This window comes from Lynx rufus, unplaced genomic scaffold (assembly GCF_022079265.1).
Source record: "Lynx rufus isolate CCGP_SWC_20201006 ecotype Redwood Valley unplaced genomic scaffold, mLynRuf1.p SCAF_3, whole genome shotgun sequence".
NCBI lineage: Eukaryota > Metazoa > Chordata > Mammalia > Carnivora > Felidae > Lynx > Lynx rufus.
The window spans coordinates 158,609,485-158,636,114 of record NW_025814845.1 but is presented as its reverse complement, the minus strand read 5'-3'; the positions used below and the strand labels follow the sequence as shown (position 1 = coordinate 158,636,114).

At 42.5% G+C, this 26,630-nt stretch overlaps 2 pseudogenes; both read right to left on the bottom strand.

Moving 5' to 3' along the window:
- Positions 1-8,862: 8,862 nt before the first annotated feature.
- On the bottom strand, positions 8,863-9,652 carry LOC124521200 (60S ribosomal protein L12-like; annotated as a pseudogene).
- Positions 9,653-10,828: 1,176 nt separating this feature from the next.
- Positions 10,829-11,039, bottom strand: LOC124521199 (40S ribosomal protein S28-like; annotated as a pseudogene).
- Positions 11,040-26,630: the final 15,591 nt, after the last annotated feature.

Genomic DNA, 26,630 nt, shown 5'->3' with positions numbered 1-26,630 from the left:
CCCTGCCTCTTTCCCCTTTCTCTCTCTTTTTCTCCCCATGCACTTATTTCCATTTAAAATACAAAAGCATAGGGGCAACTGGGTGGCTCAGGTGGTTAAGCATCCAAATTTGGCTCAGGTCATGATCTCACGGTTCATGAGAGCCCTGAGTTGGGCTCTGTGCTGACACCTCAGAGCCTGGAGATTGCTTTGGATTCTGCCTCTCTCTCTCTCTCTCTCTTTCTCTCTGCCCCATCCCCACTTGTGCTTTCTCTCAAAAATAAACATTAAAAAAGTAATAATAAATAAACTATAAAGACATAAATAAAAAACATTTTCCTTCTTCCTTTTCCGTCTTTCTACTTCCTTCGTTCTTCACCCTCCTCAATTCCCTGCCCAGCTCAAATCCCATCTTAACCCCTCTTCTTTGACACTTACAAGTACCCGAATAAATGTGACTCTTCATGGCCCCCAAACACTGTCATTTTCTTAGTACCACCTTAATCTCTTTCCCCATAAGTCTCCTGATTAAATGAGGTAGAGTGTTGGCATCCTTAGGGACATCTAGGCATCTTCAATGAACAAAGAAGACTGAAGGTCTGTCCTTCAAAGTCCAGTAGAATGTCAGCCTGTTGTGGGCAGGAATACATCCAGAATTTGTATTAAGCACCTACCACGTAGCATCACCCAGACTCTGCCAATCAATCCACATCTACCCCCCACTGACTTCCAATAAAGAAAGGCCATTCTGGTTACTCCATGACCCTAAGTAAAAGCTTTGGGCAGAACTATCCAGTAGAACTATCCAGAAGTATCCAGGCTCTAAAACCTAGTACCTTTACCATCTCTTGCCTGCCCTTGGAAAACATCTTTAAACTCCACCATTTGTACTTCTGTGTGAGTTTAAAACCCTGTGTTAAGTCAACCTAGAGATACTTGCCTTTTCATTTTCCCTCATTGCAGGAATAAAGGCTTTAAAATGATTGCAGGCAATACCCACCCAGGGAAAGGTGTTTAAGGGGGCAAAGTGCTCTTTCCACGTTCCTGATAAAGACTGTGTATTGCTTTCCCTCTGAGGCCAGCGTAGAGCCCAATCCCCTGAAGCCAAATTAAGAGGCTTGTGATCCACACTTCTGGGACAGAGAAAGAGCTACAAAATGCCATCAGTATTGAGTGAGGGCACTTGTGAAAGCTCCCCTCCTTCTCCTACCCCTCCCCCCCCCAAAAAAAAGATCTGGAGAGACAGAACTCCGTGTACTCATTACAATTCGGTTAACCTAGACACGTTCCTGCCCAGACACAGAACCCTGGGCTGGAGCTTCTAGGAGCCCTGTGATTGTGGGGTTCTCTGTGGGTCCAGCCCAGGGTTTCTACTGGTGCTGGAAACAACAAGAAGCCCCACCCCTTCACTCTAGGGCTCTGATCTGGAGGGCAGCCCTGCGTGGTGTGTGGTTAGCACAGCAGGAGGACATTTGTCTTGGTCTCTGATGTGCATCTCGCCTGAGAGTTCTTTGGGGAATGATGTTATCGCACCAACATCATCATCAAATGGCATTCCCCCCCCCAGCCCCCGAAGGGTCCAGATGTGCAGGACACTGTGTTAGGCCAATGAAGCTGGCTTATTCTGCAGCATCTAAAGCTTTGTCTCCAGCACAAGGGCTGTTGCTTATTATGTGCTCATACCCTTGTGTTCTACACCCAGCCTCTCGTCCTGTGCCAATCTAGGGGAAGCAAACTTCTCTTCTCCAAAAAGCTGCAGAGGTCTTTGGGGATCTGTGGAGGCTAAGCCAGAGCCCTTATTTGCTTTGGTTGGTGGTCCCTGCCACAGAGCTAATGAGCTGCAAATACTCCCCTTTCAAAAGGAAGGGCTGAGCCTTTGAAGCCTGCAAGGACCCGCCCCCGAATTCCACAGCTGCAGGCAGCACTTCCCAGCAGGGCCCTGGAGAGTGTGTCCCACCAGCCTCCCCTCCCGGGGCACACCCAGCCTGGGCCTCCCCGTCGGAAAAGGGGAACAGTTTTGCTTCGCATCCTGCGTTCTGGGCATGACACAAAGAGCAGAAATAAGCACCGTACGTGTGTCATCTTCTCTGTGTCTCTCAAAGACCTTAAAGATACAGGAACTGGGGCACAGAAAGGCTCTATCATTTTTCCAAAGTCACATAGCAAGTAGGTGGCAAATCCAGGACTTGACCCTAAGTCTAGCTGACTTTCAAGACCGTACATTTCAACATAAGGTAAATTGGTTTTATTTCTATAAAACCCTGGAAATAAGCCTTGATCTACATATGTCTGGGACCCATGTGCTTAGGACCAGATAGGAATTGGTCTCCGTCCAAAAGAAATCATGCTTTCGGGCCAATGATCATCTCTGAGAGAACATGGGAAAAAATTCTCTCATTTAGGTCTCTTCTTCCCCCACCTTCAGCCAGGCATCTGTCGGTGGGAAGATTTCTGAGTATACACACTGTCAACTTCTAGTGAAATTAGGAACAATAAGGACAGTGGGTGGCATCTTGGCAGCCAGATAGAATTTCTGCTTCCTAATGATTTCTGAGAACCAGCTGCAGGTCTCCTGTTTGGTCCCTGCACAAGCGCAGCCAGTGTTAGACCAGAAGGCAGGCAGGCAATTCAGCAGAAGTGAAGAAAAGCAGGTTGTAGAAGCCGATTGAGAGCAACAGTAACCTAACAAGACAAGACTGTATTGAATATGTACCTAATGCTCAAAGTTCACAGCAGTGTGTGAGCTTCGGTGTGAGAGTGTGTGTGTGTGTGTGTGTGTGTGTGTGTGTGTTCGGCAGGGGGGTTAGGGAAGGGGAGAGCCTGAGAAATAGAAGACCCTCAAGGCTTTTGCAAATTGGTCGAGGAGAAAAGACCAATATTTTATATAAAATAACAGCCAAAAGGGTTTGTGTTACACTGCACGTAAGGGCTAAATTATTCAGAACAGACCATAACTGCAGTGGGAGAGCCAGATCGGTGGGCTTAGAATAGTAAGAAAGGGCTTCATGGGGTTCGAGGAAAACTTTAGCTGGCCCTTGAAGGCTGAGGAAGATGCAATCAGCTGCTGAGGAAGAGAGGGCATCCCTGCTGAGGAGCATACATATGAAGACTGTAAATAAAAACTCAAATCAAGTCTGCATTGTACTCTAAATCACAAGCTGTTAGGGCTCAAGGGGTCTTTACAGGTCATGTAGTTAAGCCCTTCCCTTTGCAGACAAAAAACCAGAGGCCTAGAGAAATCAAGTTGCAGTGGATGAACCGCTTAACCTCCTTGGGCTTAGTGGATATTGGTCTCCATGGAAGTGGGATTGCTTTGTAGACAAGATCTCAGTTAACCCAATAATAACATCCTTGGGAACCAGCCAGAGATGGAGATGGTGGCCAGAGCAGTGGTGGTGATTTGATCCTTCATATCATGGCGAGCTAGAAAATAAGCAGGTCCCCCAAGTCTGCTCTGTCAGACTCTCCAGCTACTAAGCAATTGGAAAAGGGTGCTGTTTGAAAGGTGGGGGCAAAGGAGACACCTCAGCCTCCCAACAGGCCTCCTGGCCTCCACTCTTGTTCCTTTCAATCTGTTCAGCACACTGCAACCAGGTATAATTTTATACAATGAAATTCATCCATTTTAAGTGTAAAATTTGATGAAAATGTAGTAACCGGATATAGTCCTGTAAACACAACCACACTCAGGATACAGATGTTTCCATCACCCTGAAGACTTTTCTCATGCAACCATCGCTGTCAATGCCTTTCCCCCTGACACTCGCGATCTGTTTTCTGTCACCGCAGTTTTGCCTTTTCTAGAATTCCATATAAATGGAACAGGGCAGCATCAGTCTTTTGTTTTGACTTCTTTCACTAAGCATGATGTTTTTGAGATTCATTCATGTTGCTTGTATTCATGTTTCATTCCTTTTTATTGGCGAGTAGCATATCTGTTTATCCACTCAGCAGTAGATGGACATTTGATTTCTTTTCCATTTTTAATTATTTTGAATAAAGCTTCTATGAACATTCAGGTACAAGTCTTTGTGTGGACATATGTTTTCATTTCTCTTGGGTAAATATCTGGGAGTGGGATTGACAGGTCACAGGGTAAGTATATGTTTAATGTAAGACACTACCAAACTATTTTCTAAAGTGGCTGTACAATTTTGCATTCCGTCTAACACTGGGGAAGAGTTATACTTGCTCCATATCCTTGCCAACACTTGGTTTTGGGAGTCTTTTGAACTTGACCTATTTTAGTGGGTGTGCGGGAATATCTCATAGGGGCTTACCATAGCATCTACGTCATAAGTAGTGATGCATCTTTTCATATATTTGCTGGCCATTCTTATATCTTCTTTTGAAAAGTATGTGTTCAAACTGCCCATTTTTTACTGGTTGCTTGTCTTCTTATTGAGTTGTAAGAGTTCTCTATATCCTGAGTACAAATCCTAATCATAAGTGTGCTTTGCAAATATTTTTTCTCAGTCAGTGACCTGCTTTTTGTTTTCTTACTTGTGTCTTTTGAAAGGCAAAAATTTTAATTTAATTTTTTAAAGATTTTATTTTTAAGTAATCTCTACACCCAACGTGGGGCTCAAACTCACAACCCCAAGATCAAGGGTGGCATGCTCTACCGACTGAGCCAGCCAGGTACCCCAAAAGGTTTTTAATTTTAGTGAAGTTAATTTTATCAACTGATGTGTACTTTCTGGATTTTTATGAAATATTTGCTTAACCTAATGTAGTGAAGATCTCCTTTTATGCTTTCTTCTAGTTATCATTTCATGTTTAACACTATGATTCATTTTGAGTTAATATTTCTGAATAGTTTAAGGTAAGGAACAAGATTTAGTTTTTTAAATACAGATATTCAGTGGTCCCAGAGCCATGTGTTGAAAAGACTATTTTTTTTCCAAGTGCCTTGCCTTGGCACCTTTGTCAAAAATCAATTGATGATCCTTAGGAAAGTGCAACTATTCTTTATGATACTTCATGTTGGATATCTTCCACACATATGTCAAAACCTATAGAATGTATACAACCAAGAGTAAAACCTAATGTAAGCTATGGGTTTTGGATGACAATGATGATCAATATAGGATCATCAGTTATAAGAAGTGTACCACTCTGGTGAGGGATGTTGATAGTAGGTTAGGCTGCATGTCTGTCAGTGTAGGACGTATATGGGAACTTTTCATACTATCCGCTCACTTATGCTATGAACCCAAAGCCACTCTAATAAATAAAGTCCATTTTTTAAAAAGAGAAAAAAATAGCCTTTTTAGTCTTTTTTTTAAAACAAATCAATTCACTATCTAAGTGTAGATCTACTTCTGACTCTCTAGTCTGTTCCATTGATTTATCTATATTTATTTCAATACCGTACATCTTGATCACTGTAAGTTATGACAAGTTTAAAAATCAGATAATGAAAGTGATCCAATTTTCCCTTCTTTTTCAAAATTATTTTGGCTCTTCTATGTATTTTGTCTTTTTCATATAAATTTTAGCATCAGCATGTCAATTTCTTCAAAAATGCTTTCTAGGATTTTCATTAAGATTGCAGTGAGTCTTTAGGTCAATTTGGGGAAAATTGCCATCTTAATCATATTGAATGTTCCAATCCATTAACATGGAATCCATTTAATTAAGTCTTCCTTTGCAATGTTTTCTAGATTTCAATGTGCAGATCTTGCACATCTTTTGTTAAATCTATTCCTAAGTATTTTTTATGCTACTGCAAATGGAGATTTTAAAAAATTATTTTCTAAATGTTCATTGTTAGTATATAAAAATAAGAGTAATTTCTGTTTATTGACCTTATATCCTGAGATCTTGCTGAATTCATTTATTAGTTCCAGTAGCTTTTTTGTAGAATCTTTGGAATTTTCCTCATGTGCAATTATGTTATCTGCAGATAAAGGCAGTTTTACTTCTTCTTGTCCAATATTTATGCATTTTATTTCTTTTTATTGGCATGTTTTACACTGGCTATAACCTCTGATACGATGCTGAATACAAATGGTGAGAGAACATATTTTTGCCTTGTTCCTAATCTAAGGGAGAAATCACTGGGCCTTTCACCTTAGAGTAAAATGTAGGTTTTTGGAAGATCCCTTTAGGGGCGCCTGGGTGGCGCAGTCGGTTAAGCGTCCGACTTCAGCCAGGTCACGATCTCGCGGTCCGTGAGTTCGAGCCCCGCGTCGGGCTCTGGGCTGATGGCTCAGAGCCTGGAGTCTGTTTCTGATTCTGTGTCTCCCTCTCTCTCTGCCCCTCCCCCGTTCATGCTCTGTCTCTCTCTGTCCCAAAACTAAATAAACGTTGAAAAGAAAAAAAAAAATAAAAAAAAAAAAAAGAAGATCCCTTTAATTCGGTTGAGAAAGTTCCCTTCTATTCCTAATTTGCTGAGGTTTTGGTTTTTTTTTTGATGTATCTAATGTGACAAAAGTTTTTCTGCATCTGTTGAAATGATCATATTGTTTTCCTACTTTATTCTGTTAATTTGTTGAGTTACATTGATTTTGAAATGTTAAGCCAATCTCACATTCCTGGAATAAATCTCATTTGGTCATGATATATTACCTTTTTTATATGTCATTGGTTTCTATTTGCTAATATTTTAAGGATTTTTTAATAAGGATTTTTATGTCTCTGTTCATGAGGGATACTCCTCTGTCATTCTCTCTCTCTCTCTCTCTCTCTCTCTTTGTAATGTCTTTATCAGGTTTTGGAATCAGAGTTATACCAGCCTCATAAAATAAATTGGGAAGTGTTCCCTCCTCCTCTATTTTCTTAAAGAATTTTTGTGAGGCTAGTATTATTTTTTTCCCTTAAACATTTAATAGAATTCACTAGTGAAGCCATCTGGACCTGAAGCTATCTTTGTGGATGAAGTTTTAACTATGAATTCAATTTCTTTATTTTATATAGGCCTATTAAAGTTTTCTACTTCTTTTCAAATCAGTTTTGGCAATTTTGATCTTTCAAGGAATGTGTCCTTTTCATCTAGGTATCACATCTATGGGTATAAAGTCCACAATATTCCCTTATTCTTTTCATGACTGTAGGGTCTATAGTAATGTTTTCTCTTTCATTCCTCATATTATTAATTTGTGTCTTGTCTTTTTTTGTCTTGATCAGTCTGATGAGAGCCCTACAAATTTTATTGATCATTTCAATGAACCAGCTTTTTCATTTCTCGATTATTTGTTCACTTTATATTTCATTGAGTTCTGGTCTTTATTATTTTCTCCCTTCTATTGACACTGGGTTTAGTTTCTCCTTTTCTAACATCTAAAGTGATAAACTCAGGTAATTGATTTTAAGATTTTTTTTTCTTTTCTGATGTAAGCATTAAACCTATAAATTTCCCTCTATGTATTGTTCTAGGTCCATCCCATAATTAAAAAAATTTTTTTAAATGTTTATTTATTTTTGACAGAGAGAAAGAGAGAGAGACACAAGCGGGGGAGGGCAGAGAGAGAGGGAGACACAGAATCAGAAGCAGGCTCCAGGCTCTGAGCTGTCAGCACAAAGCCTGATGAGGGACTTGAACTCACGAACCATGAGATCATGGCTTGAGCTGAAGTCAGATGATTAACGGACTGAGCCACTCAGCCACCCTACCCCTTAATTTTTTAAATAAATTTTAAATTTTAGAATATTATCAGATTTACAGAAAAGTTGCAAAGATGGCACAGAGTTTCCATATACCCCTCACCCTTTTCCCCTATTGTTGATACTTTACATTGCTGTCATGTATACAATTACATGTCATAATTAAGGTATCAACATTAGTATATTACTATTAACTGAATCAACACTTTTTTTGGACTTCACAAGATTTTCCCTAATGTCCTTTTTATTTTCCAGAATCCCATCCAGGATATTCCATTGTATTTAGTCATTAGGTCTCTTTAGTGCCCTCTTGGGCTGTGACAGTTTCTCAGATTTTGTTTTTGATGACCTTGACTGTTTTAAGGAATACTTGTAAGGTATTTTATAGACTATCTCTCTCAGTTTGTCATTCTCATGGTTAGACTGATGTTACAGGTTCGGGGGAGGAAGACTATGAAAGTGAAGTGCCATTCTCATCACATCATATCAAGAGCATGTATCAGTATGGCTTATCAATGACAGTGTTAATCTTCATGATTTGTCTGAGGTGGTGTTTGTCAGCTTTCTCCACTGTAAAGTTATTCCCCTCCCCCCCATCCCTTTCCATATTTTACTCTTTAGAAGCAAATCATGAAGTACAGCTTGTACTCAAGGGGCTGGGGAGTAGCATTCACATAATCTATTTAGAATTCCTCTGTAACCAAGACTTGTCTGTTCTCCCATATTTATATACTCAGTAATTTATTTATATCAATATACATTCATGGATATTTATTTTATATTTTGAACTATAATACTATGCTTCATTATTGGTTTTGTAGCTCAAATTGTACCAGCTTTTCATGGGAGCTTTTTTAGGTTGCTCCTGTATCCCTTGAACATGCCCCTATCCTTTTGATTTTTGAGCATTTCCTTACTCTCTGGCACAAGATGATCCAGGTGCATCTTGTATATTCCCTGTTCCAGTCCTACAATCAGCACTGCTTTAGCTACATCCCACAAATGCTAATGTGTTATGTTTCACTGTCATTTAATTCAGAATATCTTCTAATTTCCATTATTACTTCTCCTTTAATTGATGGATTATTTAGAAGTATGGTACCCAGTTGCTAAATACATGGAGTTTTCCTAATTATCTTATTTATTTCTAATTTAATTCCACCATAATCAGAGAACATAGTCTATGTGATGTCAATCTGGTTTGGGTTCTTTTTTTGGGGGGGGTGTTGTTGTTGTTAAATGATCCTCTATTAAAATATTTTTCCTTTGTAGTTCTTAACTAGCTGGGCATTCCACTACACCACTACTGATGTCATCTGTGATGTCATGAGGGTGGCGGCCATCAGCATTGCAGCTCGAAGACTAGGCAGTCCTCAGGATCTCTTTAATGGTTTCAGAGAGTTCTCTAGCTAAAGATTGGTGCCACATCTGTTGGACAATGTTGACAATCTCATCAAAAGTGGTATTTCTAGGGGCGCCTGGGTGGCGCAGTCGGTTAAGCGTCCGACTTCAGCCAGGTCACGATCTCGCGGTCCGTGAGTTCGAGCCCTGCGTCGGGCTCTGGGCTGATGGCTCAGAGCCTGGAGCCTGTTTCCGATTCTGTGTCTCCCTCTCTCTCTCTGCCCCTCCCCCGTTCATGCTCTGTCTCTCTCTGTCCCAAAAATAAATAAACGTTGAAAAAAAAAAATTTAAAAAAAAGTGGTATTTCTACTGTGCTTGATGTTTTTCTGCTTCTTTCTGTCTCTTGGCAGTTTCTCGAGAGCTTTGCTAATCAGGGCAGAGGCAGAAAGTACCACTTCAATCTGGATTTGTCCTGTTCTGAATGGTCAGTTCCAATCACTGGTAACCTTGGTGATGTCATCACCAACCTTTCTTGGAGATAGACCCAGGGAGCCGATCTTGCTGGTCAGGGTAGATGTGGCATCGCTTCCCCACTGGTACACCTCACTTATACAACTTTAATCTCATTAGGGTCAAACTTAGGCTTGCATAGTGGAGGCAGCTGGTGTTGGATGAACCTAGATTCCAGACGACCAAAGACAGTTTCAACTTTGCCTCCTCCCATCCAAAAGCCAAAAAGCTATGATGTCAATCTTTTAAATTTAAGGCTTGCTTTATGGCCCGGCTTATGATGTATCCTGGTAAATACAACATGTGCCCTTGAAAAAGAATGTATAATCTATAAATAGCAATTTTTATTCTATAACTAGCAATTCAGTGTAATATTCTACAAATAGCAATTCAAAGTGGTTAAGACTGTTGTTTAAATCTTCAGTGTTGTGCTGAATTTTTTAGTTTCATTTTATCAATTGCTGGGGAGAGGTGATAAAATCACCAACAACTGTGGAATTGTCTATTTCTCTTTTTAATTTCATCAATTTTGCTTCATATATCTTGAATCTTTGTTATTAGGCATATATACATTTACAAGTAAAGTCATGGTGAAATGACCATACTTAATCATTGTGAAATGTTTCTTTTTGACTCTAGTAATACTCTTTGTCTTGAATTCTCCTTTTTCTGATATTAATATAGACACTTCAGCTTTCCTATACTTACTGCTCATATTTACTTTCAACATATCTGTGTCTTAATATAATATAAAGTATGTCTCTTGTAGACAACATATAGTTGGATCTTGTTTTCTTCAATATGATTATCTCTGCCTTTTAAGTGGAGTGTTTTAATCCATTAGTATTTAATGTAATTATTGGTATGGTTGAATTTGGAGCTAACATTTAGGTTTGTTTTTTGTATGTTCCCCCTGGTTTTTGTTTTGTTTTCTTTTGTTCTACTATTCCTCCATTCCTATTTTTTTATTGTTTCGACTTTTTTTAAGATTTAATTTTAATTTTCCTATTGGCTTTTTAGCTTTTCTTCTTTGCATTATTTTTAGTGCTTGCCCTAGGAATTATAATACACATCCTTAATTTTTTTTTACAAAATGCTTCCAGTAAACATGGCTCCATTTCACACAAATTACAAAAACCTCACAACTGTGTTGATCCATATTCCTTCACCCTATCTCAGCCTTTGTGTTGTAGTTGATATGTAGAAAGAGATTTCCTTTGGTATTTCTTACAGTACATGTTTGCTTATGGTTAATTCTCTTTCATCTGAAAATACCTTTACTTAACCTTGATTTGCTTTTTTTTAAACAATATAAATGCTGTATTAACAAACACAGATCATCACTGTGGGCCAAGTGGTTGACCCAGACATGCAGGACACAGCCACAAGTTTAGCTCAGCCTCTGAGCCTCTTGCTCTGACTCCAGTAGGGTGAGCATGTCACCCTTGCACACAGGGTCTTTCACATCGAAGTTGGTGGAGTGGTTCATGTCATCCAATGAACTCCGCACACACCTGCATGCACTGTCCCTGTGAGCTGGTCCTGCCCAGCACTTTGGTGATCCTGGCCAACTTGATGGACTGCACACAGTTTGTGTCCATGAGGGCTGCTTGGCAGCAGTCGCATGGAGAGCTAACCTTGATTCTTGTAGAATATTTTCACTGGAGTGAACTCTGGGTTGACAGTTTTTCCTTTCTGTACTTTAAAGATACTCTACTCTTGGGGGCGCCAGGGTGGCTCAGTCAGTTAAGTGACCGACTGGCTCAGGTCATGATCTTGCTGTTTCCAAGTTTGAGCCCAGTGTCTGACAGCTCAGAGCCTGGAGCCTGTTTCAGATTCTGTGTCTCCCTCTCTCTCTCTGCCCCACACCCACTCGAGCTCTGTCTCTCTCAAAACTAAATAAACATTTAAAAAAATTTAAAGATACTCTACTCTTCCAACTTCCTTGGTTTTTAATGGCAAATATGTCATTTTTCTTTTGCTGCCTTCAAGATTTACTCTTTATCTTTCACTTTTAACAGTTTGACTATTAAAGTCAAATTAATAGACACTATGGAGTATTAAGTCCATTAATTTCTAATATTGTATTTTTCAGTACTAAAGTTTCCACTTACAGTTTTTTTTAAAGAATTTCTCTTTCTCTGCTGAGATTTCTTATCTTTTCATTCATCATGAGAATATTTTCTTTTACTTCATTGAGAATAATTATAATTGCCATTTTTAAATCCTTTTGTTCTACTTCCAATATCTGGGTCATCTCATCTTGGGGTCATTTTCAGATTTTCTTTCCTCTCAAGAATGTGTTCCACATTCATGATTTTTTGTATGTCAGATAAATTTGGGTTGTATCCTGGTCATTGTAAATGCTTATGGAATGGTATGGAAAATCTTGATTCTGTTTTTTTTTTTTTTTCCTTTGATAATAACCACTAACTCTGTTTCTTGGGTGGCAGGTCCTGTGTCTGTTCAAGTATTTTTTTTTCTCTGACTGAATCGCTATCAGTCTGTTCTGTAAATGTATGGTTTGAAGAGCCATTAAGAGGTATGGGTTGTCAGAATTTGGGATTCTCTTTTTGGCTCTTTTCCTTCCATTATTCCTCCACTCTCTTCAGCAGCCACAATTTCTCTGGTTTCAATTTCCTGGTTTCTCACCCCAGAAAAATTCCAGCATTTCCACAAGTACCCTACCACCTCCAGCATCACATCACTGCACTTGGCCCCAGGGAAAAAGCCACAAAAATGAGAAATTACTTTGGAAAAACTCCCCTCCTCTGAGAATGTATTTCCCTGAAGAGTCTGTCTGCTTCTGTTGACTCTCTATTGCCTCACATAGCAGCCTTTTTTTTTTCTTTTTGCTACTTGTCCAGATTTTTAGTTGATTTTTATAGAAGACTCAGTCTGGTAAGATCTTACTCTGTCTTACCAGAAGCAGAAACTCCGAGATATTTTAAGGAACAAATATCATGTTACTCCTTTGCTAAAATCTCATAAACATCTTATCATTGCTCTTACAGCAAAATCCGAAGTATTTAGTGTGCCCTTCAGTTAGGCTCCAGAGCAAAAATTCCCAAGTGGAATTTTAATGACAGTTTAATAAACAGACTGTTTACAAAAGTTACAGGAACAAAAAGGGAGATTGAGGCACTCAAGACTAGCAAAAGTAGGAAGGCATTGTGATTGCTAGGTTTTAATGGGCAGAGTGAACAAAGGGTGTTACTAAAATCAATAAAATTGGGGCTGTGGAAGTGGGGCCACCCAATAGGAATTATTGTTATAAGCTACTGCCAGAATCTTAGCACCCAAGCAGGGAGAGAGTAGGAGAAGAAATGTCATGCCTCCTTTCCCCTATGTTCTCTGATCTCCTACTCATGCTTCCATTGCCCAGACCCAAATGGAAGTCAGCCAGGTAGCCCAGTGATGCAGTTTTTAGTGTTTAGCCTCTGGGTCTGCAGAGCAGGGCAGGGAAAGACCTGCTCCAGCCCATGCTTACCAGTGTTGTTCCCTCCAACACACCGGTACTAGACATCTTTCAGTTCCTCAAATAACTCTCTTCCACCCTTTGTCACATGATGTTCCCTCTATGAATGTTCTTCCCCCTCCCTCTCTTTGTCAACTTCACTGCTGTTCAGCCTCCTGTTGTCAGCTTGCGCCTAAATCCCTCAGGGAGCTCTTTTTATGACGCCCCAGACTACATAATGACTCCTTTTTATATATTCCTAAAGCTCCCTGTACTTCTCTTACAACACCATGCTCATTAGTGACTAATTAGTAATGTGTTATAATTTAATTATTTCTCTAACATCTGCCTTCCTTAAGAAACTGTGGGCTCAAGGAGAGCAGGAGTGATTTCTATTTTGCTCACCAATCTATCTGCAGTGCTTGTACAGGTTCTAGCACATGTAGTCCTCAATCAGCATATGTGGATTGAGTAACAACATGTCTGTCTTTTGCTGGAATATGAGTGAGCTGACTGTGTACTATTAATTTCTGAATCCCTTTCTCCTAGCACAGTGCCTACCATAAAATATGTCCTCAATAAATGTGATTATATATATTCATAAATAAATAAAACCATTTATATTTTAAACCTTTACCACACTAAAGTAATGAGTTCTAATAATTGAATGCTTACTGTGGAAGCAGCCCTATGCTTAATTTCTCCTTAAATTGCCTCTTGAAAGCTTTGGAGGCTGTCTTCCTGGTCCCCAGTTTTATGATTTTCAGATTTCATAACCACACCTATGTCTACCTCTCTACCATGTTTTTGCAGAATGTATTTCTCCTACCTCACACACACTTGACTTTCCAGATAAAAAGAGCCTCATCTCTGTAACCTCTTTACACTTGGTCAGACCTCAGCCCCTAGAATACTTTATTCCTTTCTTTTAGAATTTCTCAGTGTCTCATGTATTATTGATCAGTGAAGATTAGAAATGCCCATAGCACTGGGTTCTTGCTTCAGAGAAGGTGGGACTTTCTCTTTCTTTCCAGTTTTTGTCATGATGAGCTAGTCAATCAAGTCCTTGGAGAGTCAGTTTCTTCATCTATAAAATAGAAGCAATATCTTGTGTGTCGATTATGCATTGTTGAGTACAAACCACCCAAAAGCTTTAGTGGCTTAAAACAACCATTTTATTTGCTCACGATTCTGTGAGTCAGCCATTGGGTTGGGTTCAGTTGGTGGTTCTTCTACTGTTCTTCCTGGGGTCACTCATGCACCTGCCATCAGCTGGCAGATTAGCTGGGGGCTGATTGGTGGAGGACCCTCGACTGGGACAACCTGTCTCTGTGCTATGAAGTCTCATCCTCCATAGACAGGTCCTGGCTTCTTCACATGATAGTATAAGAGTTCCCAGCAACAAGAGTAGGCAAAACCCTAATGCATAAGCACTTTTCAAGCTTACGTTTGCATCACATTTACTAATATCCCATTGGCCAAAGCAAGTCATAAGGCCAAACCCAGAATCATTGTCACAGGGGCTACACAAAGACATAGATACAGGAAGAATGACTCACTGGGGACGATTACTGTAACGATCTACCACACTTGTTTACTTCAGAGAGCTAAGGATCAAATGAGATGATACTGGCACACCACAATCTACAATGAAAGTTATTAGTTTATCAATGTATGTAATTCCATCATTTTAATTTTATTTGTTGTATCTGGGGGTCTTTTGATGTCCCCTATGAAATTCAAGCCCCTTTGGAATGATGTTAAGGATTAAATTGTATTCCCTCAAAAGGCATTTTGAAGTTCTAACCCCCCCAGTACCTCAGAATGGGGCTTTATTTGGAATAGGGTCATTGAGGATGTAATTAGTTAAGATAAGATCATATTGGAGTAAAGTATGCCCTTATAAAGTGTCCTTATGAGAGGATGGGCATGTAAAGACACAGAAATAAATACACAGGGAGAATACCAGGTAAAGCCAAAGTAGAGATTAGAGGGTTTGGCGGGGGGGGGGGGGGGTTCGTTTTGTTTTGTTTTTAGAAAGGGGGGAGGGGCAGAATGAGGGAGAGAGAGACTCTCAAGCAGGCTCCTTGCCCAGCACAGAGTCCAACTCATAGGGCTCAGTCTCATGACTGTGGGATCACGACCTGAGCCAAAATCAAGTGTCAGATGCTTAACCGACTAAGCCACTCTGGTGCCCTGAGATTAGAGGTATGATTCCACAAGCCAAAGAACATCTGGGGCTACCAGAAGCTGGAAGAGGCAGGAAATAATCCTCCCCATAGAGGGTTCAGAGGGAGCACAGCCTCCTCATCACCTTGATTTTGGACTTCTAGCCTCCAGAACTGTAAGAGAAAAACATTTCTACATTTTTAAGCCACCCAGTTTTTGGTACTTTGTTACTGCTGCCCTAGGAGACTAATACAAGTGGCAAATATCTTTAACCCCCATCAGCTTCATCTAAAGAGGCATGAGATAGAATGTACCAAGAGTCTCTGATTGAGAGTCAAGGGTACAGGCCATACAAGCCATTCATCATCTGCTGTACTTGAACAAGTCACTAAGCCTCCCTGAGCGTTTGTTTCCATATGAATTTTCAAGTGAATGTTCAGTCAGAGGATATCTATAGATCCATGTTTGCAAAAGTATGATATGAGTGTACATGGTAATGTACTGGGGATAATCTTACATGGGTTCCAGGGGAAACATTTTTTAATTTTAATGGTTAATATTCATCGTGGTTATCTTGAATGAATGGCAAGTAAGGCCAGTTTTCCATTTATGTTGGTAATACAAAAACATGCAAGATTTTTAAAGTCTCAATTTAAATAAAGCTGTGAGTAAATAATAGAACAGTTGGCATATGGATATGTCAAAAACTGTGAAAGTGGTGTGTGAAAGACTGACATTTGGTAAAATACTGAATTATATACTCTCAAAAGATCCTTCCAGATGGAACATGCTAGGATTTTGTGGGTCCATAAAGATGCCCACTAGAGTAGAATATAGATGAGACTCTAGAGGAAGATAGGTGGGCAGTTAATAGGAAGATGAGAGAGGTGTGAGCAGTTCTGAAGGAACCCAAGAGGAGCAGTGAGCCCCTTGGTGCTATTGGGAAGCATCTTCTGATTCAGGACCTGTTTGCTCCATATCCGTCATATATCCATACCCCAAAGCCACCATCTCACTAGGTGTCTTTGCCAGGATATCTGACCCTTTCTAAGTTTCAGTGACTGGAAGTCCCGGGTCCTGAGATGCAAACCACCTCTTCACTCAAGAAGCAAATGGTAACAACTATCAAGTTGAGAATCTGGAGACTCTTACAGTTGGACTTGGCTCTGTGCTGTGTTCTAGTTTTCTACTCAGGTATAACATGGAATCACATTTACAGAAAGTGGCTGCTGGTGGCTGAAGAAAGGGCAAGGAGCATAAAGAGGCACAAGTCATCACCTCAAAGATGATCCCTAGTGCTGGAAGAGACCTGGGAAGTCATCTAGCCTCTGCTATAACCCCACTGGATGTCACCAAACTCCTGCTGAACACAATCATTGACAAAGTATCCCTTCGGTTCTCAAATGGCCTTTAGGGTTACAAGGGTTCTTGTCTGTGATAAGCTGCAGTCTCCCTAGTGGATCTTTGAGTGGGAAGGACCCTCAAGCAATTATCTTGTTAGTCCAGAGAAGGTGTTATTATACACATTTTTCACAGGAGACAATGGAGACCCAGAGAGGTTAATGGCAGAAAGGAGGCTCCCCTTTTCCAGTTTAGTAATTTCCCATTATGCCACAGTGTTTCATGTACATTCTGATTGACTTCTTAGAGCTGACTGGACCAAAAAGCCATCAGTCCCACTGTCCTGTCAACACAGGCATCTCTCCTACAGCATGTTTGATATGTGATCATATGTATTACCTTTCCAGCAACCACTGTGCTGGATTTACCGTCCTCTACCAACCCTAGGAGAAACTCCAAAGTCTACTTTTAAATACACCTGTCTCATTTCTGTTCCATTATTGGCACTGACTTGGTTTGGGGATTATTACCTATTGGTCCTTGGTCTGCATTTAGTATCACCATACAATAAGCTCTTCTTCCAGCCAGCAACTCTCCACATACTTGAAAAGATCCCTCTCATTGTCATAGAAATCTTTTCTTCTGTAGATTAAACATTACCAGGTCCCCTAACTGCTCCCCAAGGACATAGTTCCCAAGTCTCTGAACACTTTTGTTGGGTCTTCTAGAGTGCTCTAGTATGTGGTGCTCAGAACTGATACAATAGCATAACATAGTTGTAATATCACCACCATTATCTGGCCACTATACTTCTTGTTAATGCAACATCAACTTTTTGAGCAGCCACAGGCCACTCAAGACTCTTGGTGAACTTGCAGTCAACTAGATTCCTTAATTATGTACTATGGTCAAACTATAGTTTGAGAGGTCAGGTGTCTGCCTGAACATACTTCTGTAGCATTCCTATCTCCTTTTATGCTTAGTTTTTTCTCTATAGCATCTATCAACATTTGACATACTATTTATTTTTTTTAATATGAAATTTATTGTCTAGTTGGTTTTCATACAACACCCAGTGCTCATCCCAACAGGTGCCCTCAATACCCATCACCCACCCTCCCCTCCCTCCCACCCCCCATCAACCCTCAGTTTGTTCTCAGTTTTTAAGAGTCTCTTATGTTTTGGCTCCCTCCCTCTCTAACCTTTTTTTTTTCTTTCCCTCCCCCATGGTCTTCTGTTAAGTTTCTCAGGATCCACATAAGAGTGAAAACTGTCTCCAGTTCCATCCACGTTGCTACAAAAGGCCATATTTCATTCTTTCTCATTGCCACGTAGTATTCCATTGTGTATATAAACCACAATTTCTTTATCCATTCATCAGTTGATGGACATTTAGGCTCTTTCCATAATTTGGCTATTGTTGAAAGTGCTGCTATAAACATTGGGGTACAAGTGCCCCTATGCATCAGCACTCCTGTATCCCTTGGGTAAATTCCCAGCAGTGCTATTCCTGGGTAATAGGGTAGATCTATTTTTAATTTTCTGAGGAACCTCCACACTGTTTTCCAGAGCGGCTGCACCAGTTTGCATTCCCACCAACAGTGCAAGAGGGTTCCCATTTCTCCACATCCTCGCCAGCATCTATAGTCTCCTGATTTGTTCATTTTGGCCACTCTGACTGGCGTGAGGTGGTATCTGAGTGTGGTTTTGATTTGTATTTCCCTGATGAGGAGCGACATTGAGCATCTTTTCATGTGCCTGTTGGTCATCTGGATGTCTTCTTTAGAGAAGTGTCTATTCGTGTTTTCTGCCTATTTCTTCACTGGATTATTTGTTTTTCGGGTGTAGAGTTTGGTGAGCTCTTTATAGATTTTGGATACTAGCCCTTTGACATACTATTTATTGCAGTTACTTATAAAATGGATATGTTTTAACCTAAGTCTCAGCTATTCATGGGGATTACTTGTTCACCTCTTCACGTCTTTAATTAAATATTATCTCCTTGGTGAGGTCTTTTGGACAAACTCAAGGAGGTCAGGTGTCTGCCTGAACATACTTCTGTAGCATTCCTATCTCCTTTTATGCTTAGTTTTTTCTCTGTAGCATTTATCAACATTTGACATACTATTTATTGCAGTTATTCTTTGGTAAATCTGTTTTCTCACATTAAAATGTAAGCTCCATGAAAAAGTGCTTTTTATCTATTTGTCCATTACTACCACCCCAGTAGAGATAATAGTTCCTGGCACACAGTAAGCACGCAATAAATATTGATTGTATCAGTAAGTGAATAAAATTCATATGGATTTTATTTATATAGATTTATATGGATTAGGCATAATGAATACCATAGGCCAGGTGACTTAAACAACAGACATTTATTTTTCACGGTTCCAAAAGCTCAAAAGTCAAAGATCAAGAGCCAGCAGTGTTCAGCTTCTGGTGACAGCTCTCCTCCTGCAGACAGCTACTTTCTCATTGTCTCCTCATGCCATGACCTTTACCCTTTACTTGGTGTGTGTGTGTGTGTGTGTGTGTGTGTGTGTGTGTATCTCTTTCTCTCCCTCCCTCCCTCCCTCCCTCCATCCTTATAAAGGCCACTAATACTATCAGAGTAGAACCCTACTTTATGACCTCACTTAAACTTAATTACCTCCCCAAAACCCTATCTCCAAAGATAGTCACATTGGTGGTTGGGGCTTCAACATGAATTTTGGATGGACATGATTCAGTTCACAGCAGTAAGTTATTAAAGATAACCTACTCAAACCATTTATACAGATAAGGAAACTGTGGCCCTAAAATTTTGAGGCAATATCTTGCCCACTCACTTCCTGATCAGCCCTCATATAAGGGCTGCCAATGCCACCTTGGAACTGAGGTGAGCCCCACCCAAAAAGCACACATACATCGAGGACCTCAATTCTTCCTGCTGGAGCCTCAACTCCAAATTTCGGGACCAAAGACCCTCTTTCCAATTTACCCTGGAAAATGGCCACAGTGGCCATATGCTGGAAGAACTTGCCATCTTTCCAAGAACCTATCAATTCTGTACTTACTGAGCCCATCCCAGTATGCAACCCAGCTGTGCTCTCTAAGTGATGACAACAAGCTGGTAAGACGGAGCTAATTTTTATGAAACTATTAGAGAAAAAATTAAGTGCTAACAGCGTGTGTGGGACTAACTCCAGGATGTCAAGAGTTCCAAGAAGTGAGGAATCAGTGAGTGAGAGAAGGCTTCATGGAAGTCATGGGACTCCAGCAGGCCTAGAAGTATCCATGGAACCTAGACCAGCAGAGGGGAGGAAGGAGTCACTGCCAGTGGTGGTAAGGGTGGGGTACTGACAGTACGTTGGGAACAGGGGACTGAATGGGGTCAATCACAGGGATGGAATTGGGATGGTGATGAGGGCCTGGCACTGGTGCTGAGAATGGGTAAGAGAAGCACTAGGAGATCCTCTTTTGCCAGTTAAATTACTTTGTTCTTTCCTCCCTCTCCCCCAGCCCCCAATAGCCAAGGCAGAAAGGCCCAGAGCTCCCCTAACAGGAGGCTTCCCAAGAACATTGATCGGGGCAGACTTTTTGTTTTTCTATTGGAACAGGCAGCTCCTCAGATTTCCTTACTGTCCTTCTTATCCAGATATTTCCTCCACCAGCAGCCAGTTTGGGGGGGTAGGGAGCTCCAGCTTATTAATTTGAGCAGAGCCCAAGTTCCTTGGGGTCTGAGGTGCAGTGGGGTAAAGGGTTTGGCCAGCAGGTCTTTCCTTCTTGGATTTGACAAGAAATGGGCAGGTCATAGGCAGCTGTGCTGAGTATTTATGTTACGCAAAAGGCCGAGTCAGCCCTCCTTCCTGCCAAGGTCAGCAAGCCACATTCCCTGCGGTTTGGGTGTGTGGGTGTCTTCTGGACCAGCAGAAAAGCCGGCCAGGAGCCCAGACCTTCACTTGTGCAGACCCACTGAAGCTGGGGAGCTTCTGTTCCCAAAAGGCAGCACCAGGTATCCCTTGGATCTCCTCTTTCACCCCGCACCTTCCACCCTCTTTTCACCAAGCATTTCTGTTCACCAACGAACGGGACTCAGGGGAGGTCATGGAAATGGGGACCCAGGCATGGGCTCAGTTAGGGTGGTGGGGGATTGTGAAGATGACAGAAGGCCCCCAGACTGATGACAGTAAAACATTTGCTGACAAAACTTCAGTCAAAGCTCCGGGGGGATGTTGCCTCCCTGCGCCCCACCGTGACCATCATCGGCCACATATGCACACATTCTCATTTTATCCTGCTGAGGTCAGACTGAAACGGACATCACTGGAAGGCAGAAATGAGCAGCAACAGGACAGTCTGAGTGCTGACTTCGGCAAAGGAGCCGGGTTACTCCAGCTGTTCCCTTTAGGAACAAGCAGAACTAGAGAAGTTTGCGAATCAAGGATTTCTAATGTGCAGATAAACCTCCCATTTTATTTAAAATGTGCAAGGCAGCTATTTCCTTATCCCTTGGGCTTCCTTTCTGCCTCCACAAATCCTACCAATCCCTCAGGATTCAGCTCCAGGCCCAGCTGCTCTGGAAAGCCCTCCACTCCTCATCCATCTCTCATGCGCTGGGGACCTTGATGCAGATTCACAGTCCACCTGGTGCTCAGTTGGATCCTTCTAAATGAGCCCCCACCCATGGGCCTCTTGGAGAAGCCTGGATGGGAGGATTCTACCACCCTGAATTTCCCTGGATCCCTGAATACCTAAACCAATCTGACCCACTGTGAAGAAAAGAGATGGACGTAACAAATACATGAGTGGCAAGGATAGCAAGAAGGGCAGCGAGAGAAGGACCAGAATGATCTGAGAGGCCATCAAATGTTTTTCTCTAAAGATCTGTTAGAATCAAAGCTCAGCGCCCACCCCAAGGGCCAGCTTTGGACTCCCGCCCTCTGCAGCCCACGGTGAAGGCAAGCCAGGAATCCCTGAGCTGGGTATCCCTGCAGGTGGCATTCAAGAGTGTGACCAGCAGGACGGTGAGAGGGGGCCTGAAAGGCAGAGTCTGGTGCCGAGCTCTTTGTAAGTGAGACCCAGGAGCCCCGGTTTAATTAGAATTCCTGCCTAGGATGAAGGCTGACGGCTGCCAGCCCAGGCCTTGAGCCATTGGTCACGGCCCATAAAGGCCACACACGAGTCGTGGAGTCAGGGCAGGGCCTGCTTCCCTTCTGGGGGGAGCTTAAGAAGTCTCTGTGATCCCCACCTGCAACTCGGGGCTCCCCAGGACTCCATCAAAAGGCTCTTCTCTGCGGACCGCATGTGTAATGACACCTGGATCTCCATAGTCCACTCAGTGGGATCTCTGTTCTCTCCCCACACCTTCCAAGAGCCATTCCTGTTGCCAGCTTGCCCCCACCCCTGCCTTTGATCCCAGCTGCAGGGACTGCCATGCAAAGCCCCACGTGTCCAGGACAGCTTCAGGGTTGGCTGGAAGACCAAGCCAACCTGCTCCATGAGGGTTAGTAGTTTGAGAAGATTGACACAGACGCACACTTTTTAAACTGTGAAATATGCTATAAACTTCATACCAGGTTTTCTAATGATGGACTTGGTGGTGGCCAACGGCTGCTCTGCAGTGCTCCCTGGGGGCTCGGGCGGAGCCCATGCAAGCAAACCTGAAGCCAGGAGGAGGGCGAGGCTGAGGTTCTGTGCAGCTCCAACCTCTTGGAGGCTGTGCCCACCAAGTGAGGAAGCACTTGCCTGCCCTCCAGTCTGCAGAGTGTGACCCTGAGGCAAGCAAATACCCACCCACCGCAAACATTCCAGAAACTGCTTCAGATTCCACCTGTAAAGCTTCACCCTTTCAGTTTACATTCCAGATCCTGCTAAAATGTTTCCCAGGGAGGGGTCATCATTTAACGGATTCTCAATCATTTACACTTTAGTGTGTACAAGGGATTGGAGACCAGATTAATTTAGAAAATTAGGAGGCAGGAGCCTAGGGCATCAGGGTTCCGATGGGGAGGAAAGTACTGAACTAAGCCCAAAACAAACTAAGTCATTTTAAGTCAGGAGAAGTTCTTCTCCCTCATTGATGACACAGTGTTTGAGGGCAAGTCATTGAGGCCTGATTGTCGGTATCGGAATCCTAGAGCTACAACTTACTAGCCACTAATGAGCTTGGGCAAGTTACTTAACCACTGTGTGCCTCAGTTGCCTCAACTTTAAAAGAAGGAAACTCTTGGGGCACCTGGGTAGCTCAGTTGGTAAAGTGTCCAACTTCAGCTCAAGTCATGATCTCAGGATTTGTGGGTTCGAGCCCCACCTCTGGCTCTGTGCTGTCAGCACAGAGCCTGCTTCGGATCCTCTGTCTCCCTCTCTCTCTCTGCCCCTCTCCCAAGCTCTCTCTCTCTCTCTTTCAAAAATAAATAAATATTAAAAAAGAAAAGAAAAGAGGGGCACCTGGGTGGCTCAGTCGGTTAAGTGCCCAACTTCAGCTCAGGTCATGATCTCAGTTTGTGAGTTCAAGCCCCATATCAGGTGTGCTGATAACTCGGAGCCTGGAGCCTGCTTCGGATTCTGTGTCTCCCTCTCTCTCTATCCCTTGCCTGCTCACACCCTGTCTCTGTCTCTCTCTCTCTCTTTCTCTCTCTCTGTCTCTCTCTCTCTCAAAAATAAACATTTAAAAAAGTTCTTTTTTTGAAGAAAAGAGAAGAAGGAAACTCTTAGCATCATCCTCCAATGCTGTTGCAAGGATTAACAACGTCAGTGTGTGAAAAGAAAAGTAAGTCAATGTATGTGTAAACCATTTTGAGAACATTCTGGCATGGCAACTGTAAGTAAGCAACATCTAAGTGTTGCAATTACTATCTACAAAATGAGGGAGGAGGAAGGGCGATCTTGGCATTCTGTTGGTAAAGTGTGTGGCATTCTGAACGCAATCTTTGAGAATGGTCTCCTGCTAGGAAAAGTGAGTACCTCTTTCCTCCCCCAACGAAGGCTCTGGAATGGGTGAGCAGGTTAAAGTTCAAAGAAATACTCAGAGAGGCCATTCCAGCAGCCCTGAACTCTCCATCTGTCTGTTTACAAAACCCCACTCTGGGTTATTACCAACTTTTGCATGCAAATGTGCTGCCGTGCTAATAATAAATCAATTCCCAACCATTAAGAGCCTGTAATAATCCTTTTTACTCAGCCTTCAAGCCTGTTTTACTCAGTACCTAATTAACTAATAGCCAAGATTTGGGGCTTCTTTTTCCTGGGAGGCTTCTCACTGGATCCCTTCCCCCAGAATCCTACCCTGTTCTCCTTAGTTGTCTTGCTAATAGAACCCGTTTCACAAAGTGGGTTGGCCCCTCCAGGAGGTGGTCAAGCAACTAGAATGTGGGAATATGGGTCCACTATGCTAGGAGATGAGGGATAAATAAATACATTTAATTTAATTAGCTAAACAATCAATCATTACGCAAACATAATGTCCTCCCATAAGGTCTGATTTTAATGTTTCTATTAAGAAAGGTCAATAAATCATGTTAATCTATGAGGAAGGCTCTCAGCTTGCTCCCTCTCCCCATGTACATATTTTAAAGATATTCATATTTGTCAAGATCTAGCCCTAATTCATTCGTTATTCATATTCTTCACAAAAGTGCTTTTTGAACACTTCCTGCATGCTAGGCCCCAAGCTACACATGGAGGGTACAAATATGAATGGACAGCAGAATGTGTTCATTCTCCAAAAAGAGAACACATATCCTGGAGAGTTAGGGGTCCGTGAGAAAATATTACAAGTTCTATTTGTATTTATTTTTAAGCTTGCCCTCTGTTCATTTCTATTTTTGTATTTCCTTTATGATGACTATACAATAAGAGAAACATATGCATATGATTTTAAAATAAATATCCAGGGGTGCCTGGGTGGCTCAGTTGAGTGTCCAACTCTTGATTTCAGCTCAGGTCATGATCCCAAGGTCACGGTATTGAGCCCCACATTGGGCTCTATGCTGAGTGTGGAGCCTGCTTGGGATTTCCTCTCTCCCTCACTCTGCCCCTCTCGCCCACTCACACTCTCTGTCTCCCTCTAAAATGAAAAAAATTGGGGTGCGTGGGTGGCTCTGTCAGTTAAGTGTCCAACTTTTGATCTCAGCTTAGGTCATGATTTTACAGTCATGGGATTGAGCCCTGCATCGGGCTCCACACTGAGCATAGAGCCTGCTTGGGATTCTCTCTCTCCCTTTCTCTCTGCCCCTCCCCCATTCACATTTGCATGCTCTCTCTATCTCAAGATAAATAAAATAAACTTTAAATTAGAATAAATAAATAAATAAATAAATATCCAAATATCAAGGATACTACTTAAACTTTTGTATCCGTGCGATGCCTGATCAAAAAGTTCAGAGATGACAGATGTAGAGCAATTGTTCTCAGGGAGACCTGTGGGAAGTGGGAAAGAGAATCAGAGTGCCCTGGAGAGAAGCTTTTCACAATACATTTGTCTATCCTTCTGCCAGGAACCATCAGAATCTTGGGAGAAGAAGAGATGGAAATCTTTTGTAATTTTTTAAATCTCCAGGGATTTCTGACACTGATCCCTCTCTGAGTCCCAGATGAGAACTGCCCATTCCCTGACTTCTTCCAGAAAGTTCTCTTTAACCCCCTTCCCCAGACTGCACTGCAATGTCCTGGGGTCTCCAAGTCTAAGCATAGGCTTGGTGTCACACTAGGCACTGCTGGATTTTTCCACCTGCTGCCTCTTTCAGAAGGATGGGAGAAGGGGCTGGGGGCACCGGAGCCAAGGCAAGAGAAAGTGGGAATGCTGGCCTCCACACAGCACCTTGGGAAGACAGCCTCAGATTACTCACTTCACGGGCATGGGTGGAAGGGGAATTTCTGGGACTTTGTTACCATGAAAGTTCCTGTGTCCTCACCCCTCCAGGCAGGACAAAAAGAGCTAGGTTGGTCACCATGGGGCCTCACCATCATTTCTGTAGCCCGCCCCCTCCCAGTTCAGCAATCCCCATCTCCCACCAGCACCCATTGCCCCCCCCCTCCCACCCTCCCATCGCCTCTCTTGTCCCTAAGGAACTTCACACTGAGAGAAATTCCAGCCTTAGCCTATCCAGATGGCGGATTTAGGAAGAGAAGGAGAGGTTAGGGAGAGATGTTTACTTCTTACATGTTTACTTCACAGACAGATCGCTGTGAAGTAAACACGTAAGCTAAATGTGTCAGCTGCAAACTGCCAAGACATCCCTGGCCTGTTAGCTCACTCTGCCTGCCTCGGCCCAGGGAGCGGCCAAGCTTCTCTTTGCCCAAGACTGGGCTGTAATCAGACCAGAGTTGGGCACCTGACCCCAGGGCATCCCACCCACAGGCTGGTTGGCAATCCTTGAGACGGCCTGAAATGAAGAATTCAGCCCATTCGACTAGCTTCCTTCATGTGTGATGGAGACAAAAAGGGAAGATTGGGAAGCTAGTCAGAAATGAGACCCACAGAGAGAAGCGAGCATGGCACCAGAGGGTGACCACAAGGCCCAAGGGAGCTCTTCGGGCCACTTCCTAGAGCTGCTGGGGCAGCTACAGCTCTCTGGTTCCGGTTCTGAGGCAGCAGGATCCCCTTCTTCTCCAGGTAGTTCCAGGGTGGGAGTGGGGGTGTTGGTTCCTTACAAACCACAGAGTCAAGCAAATCCAAACCTTAACTGACTGCTTTCCAGGTGGGCCTCCAGATATGAAATGAGGGGCAGACATGTAGACAAGGTCATCTCACATCCCATCGCCTCAGAACAGACAACTTAGCCTGCTCTGGCACCCACAGGATGTGGGTAGACCATAGGCCATTCGTAGCTAGATTGATAGATAGACCATCTATCTCCATGGTCTTCAGGGTTACCCAGACAAGAGAGGTAAACCATTAGCCCCACTCTGAAAAGAAGGCAGCCCCTCAGAGAGGAACCTGGGGAAGGCATGTGTGGAAAACTGATTCTACTGGGGACTTTCCTTTCCTTGCCCACCAGGAGAAAGGCAAGGCTTGAAGCCTGGCTTTGCCCATCTCCACACCCATCTCAGGCTTCGCACTGAATTGCGACCCTTTCCACTTTCAGTTCTGCCCTGGCTATTCATGGTAGTGGGATTACCCCACTAAAAAATTTTGATCCAGGGAGAGAAGTGTAATGAGATTCCCATTTCCCCTCAGAGATGGCCTGAGACCCAGCCCTCCCTGGAGGTAGCTTAGGTGAGTGTCATTCTGAGGCCACCT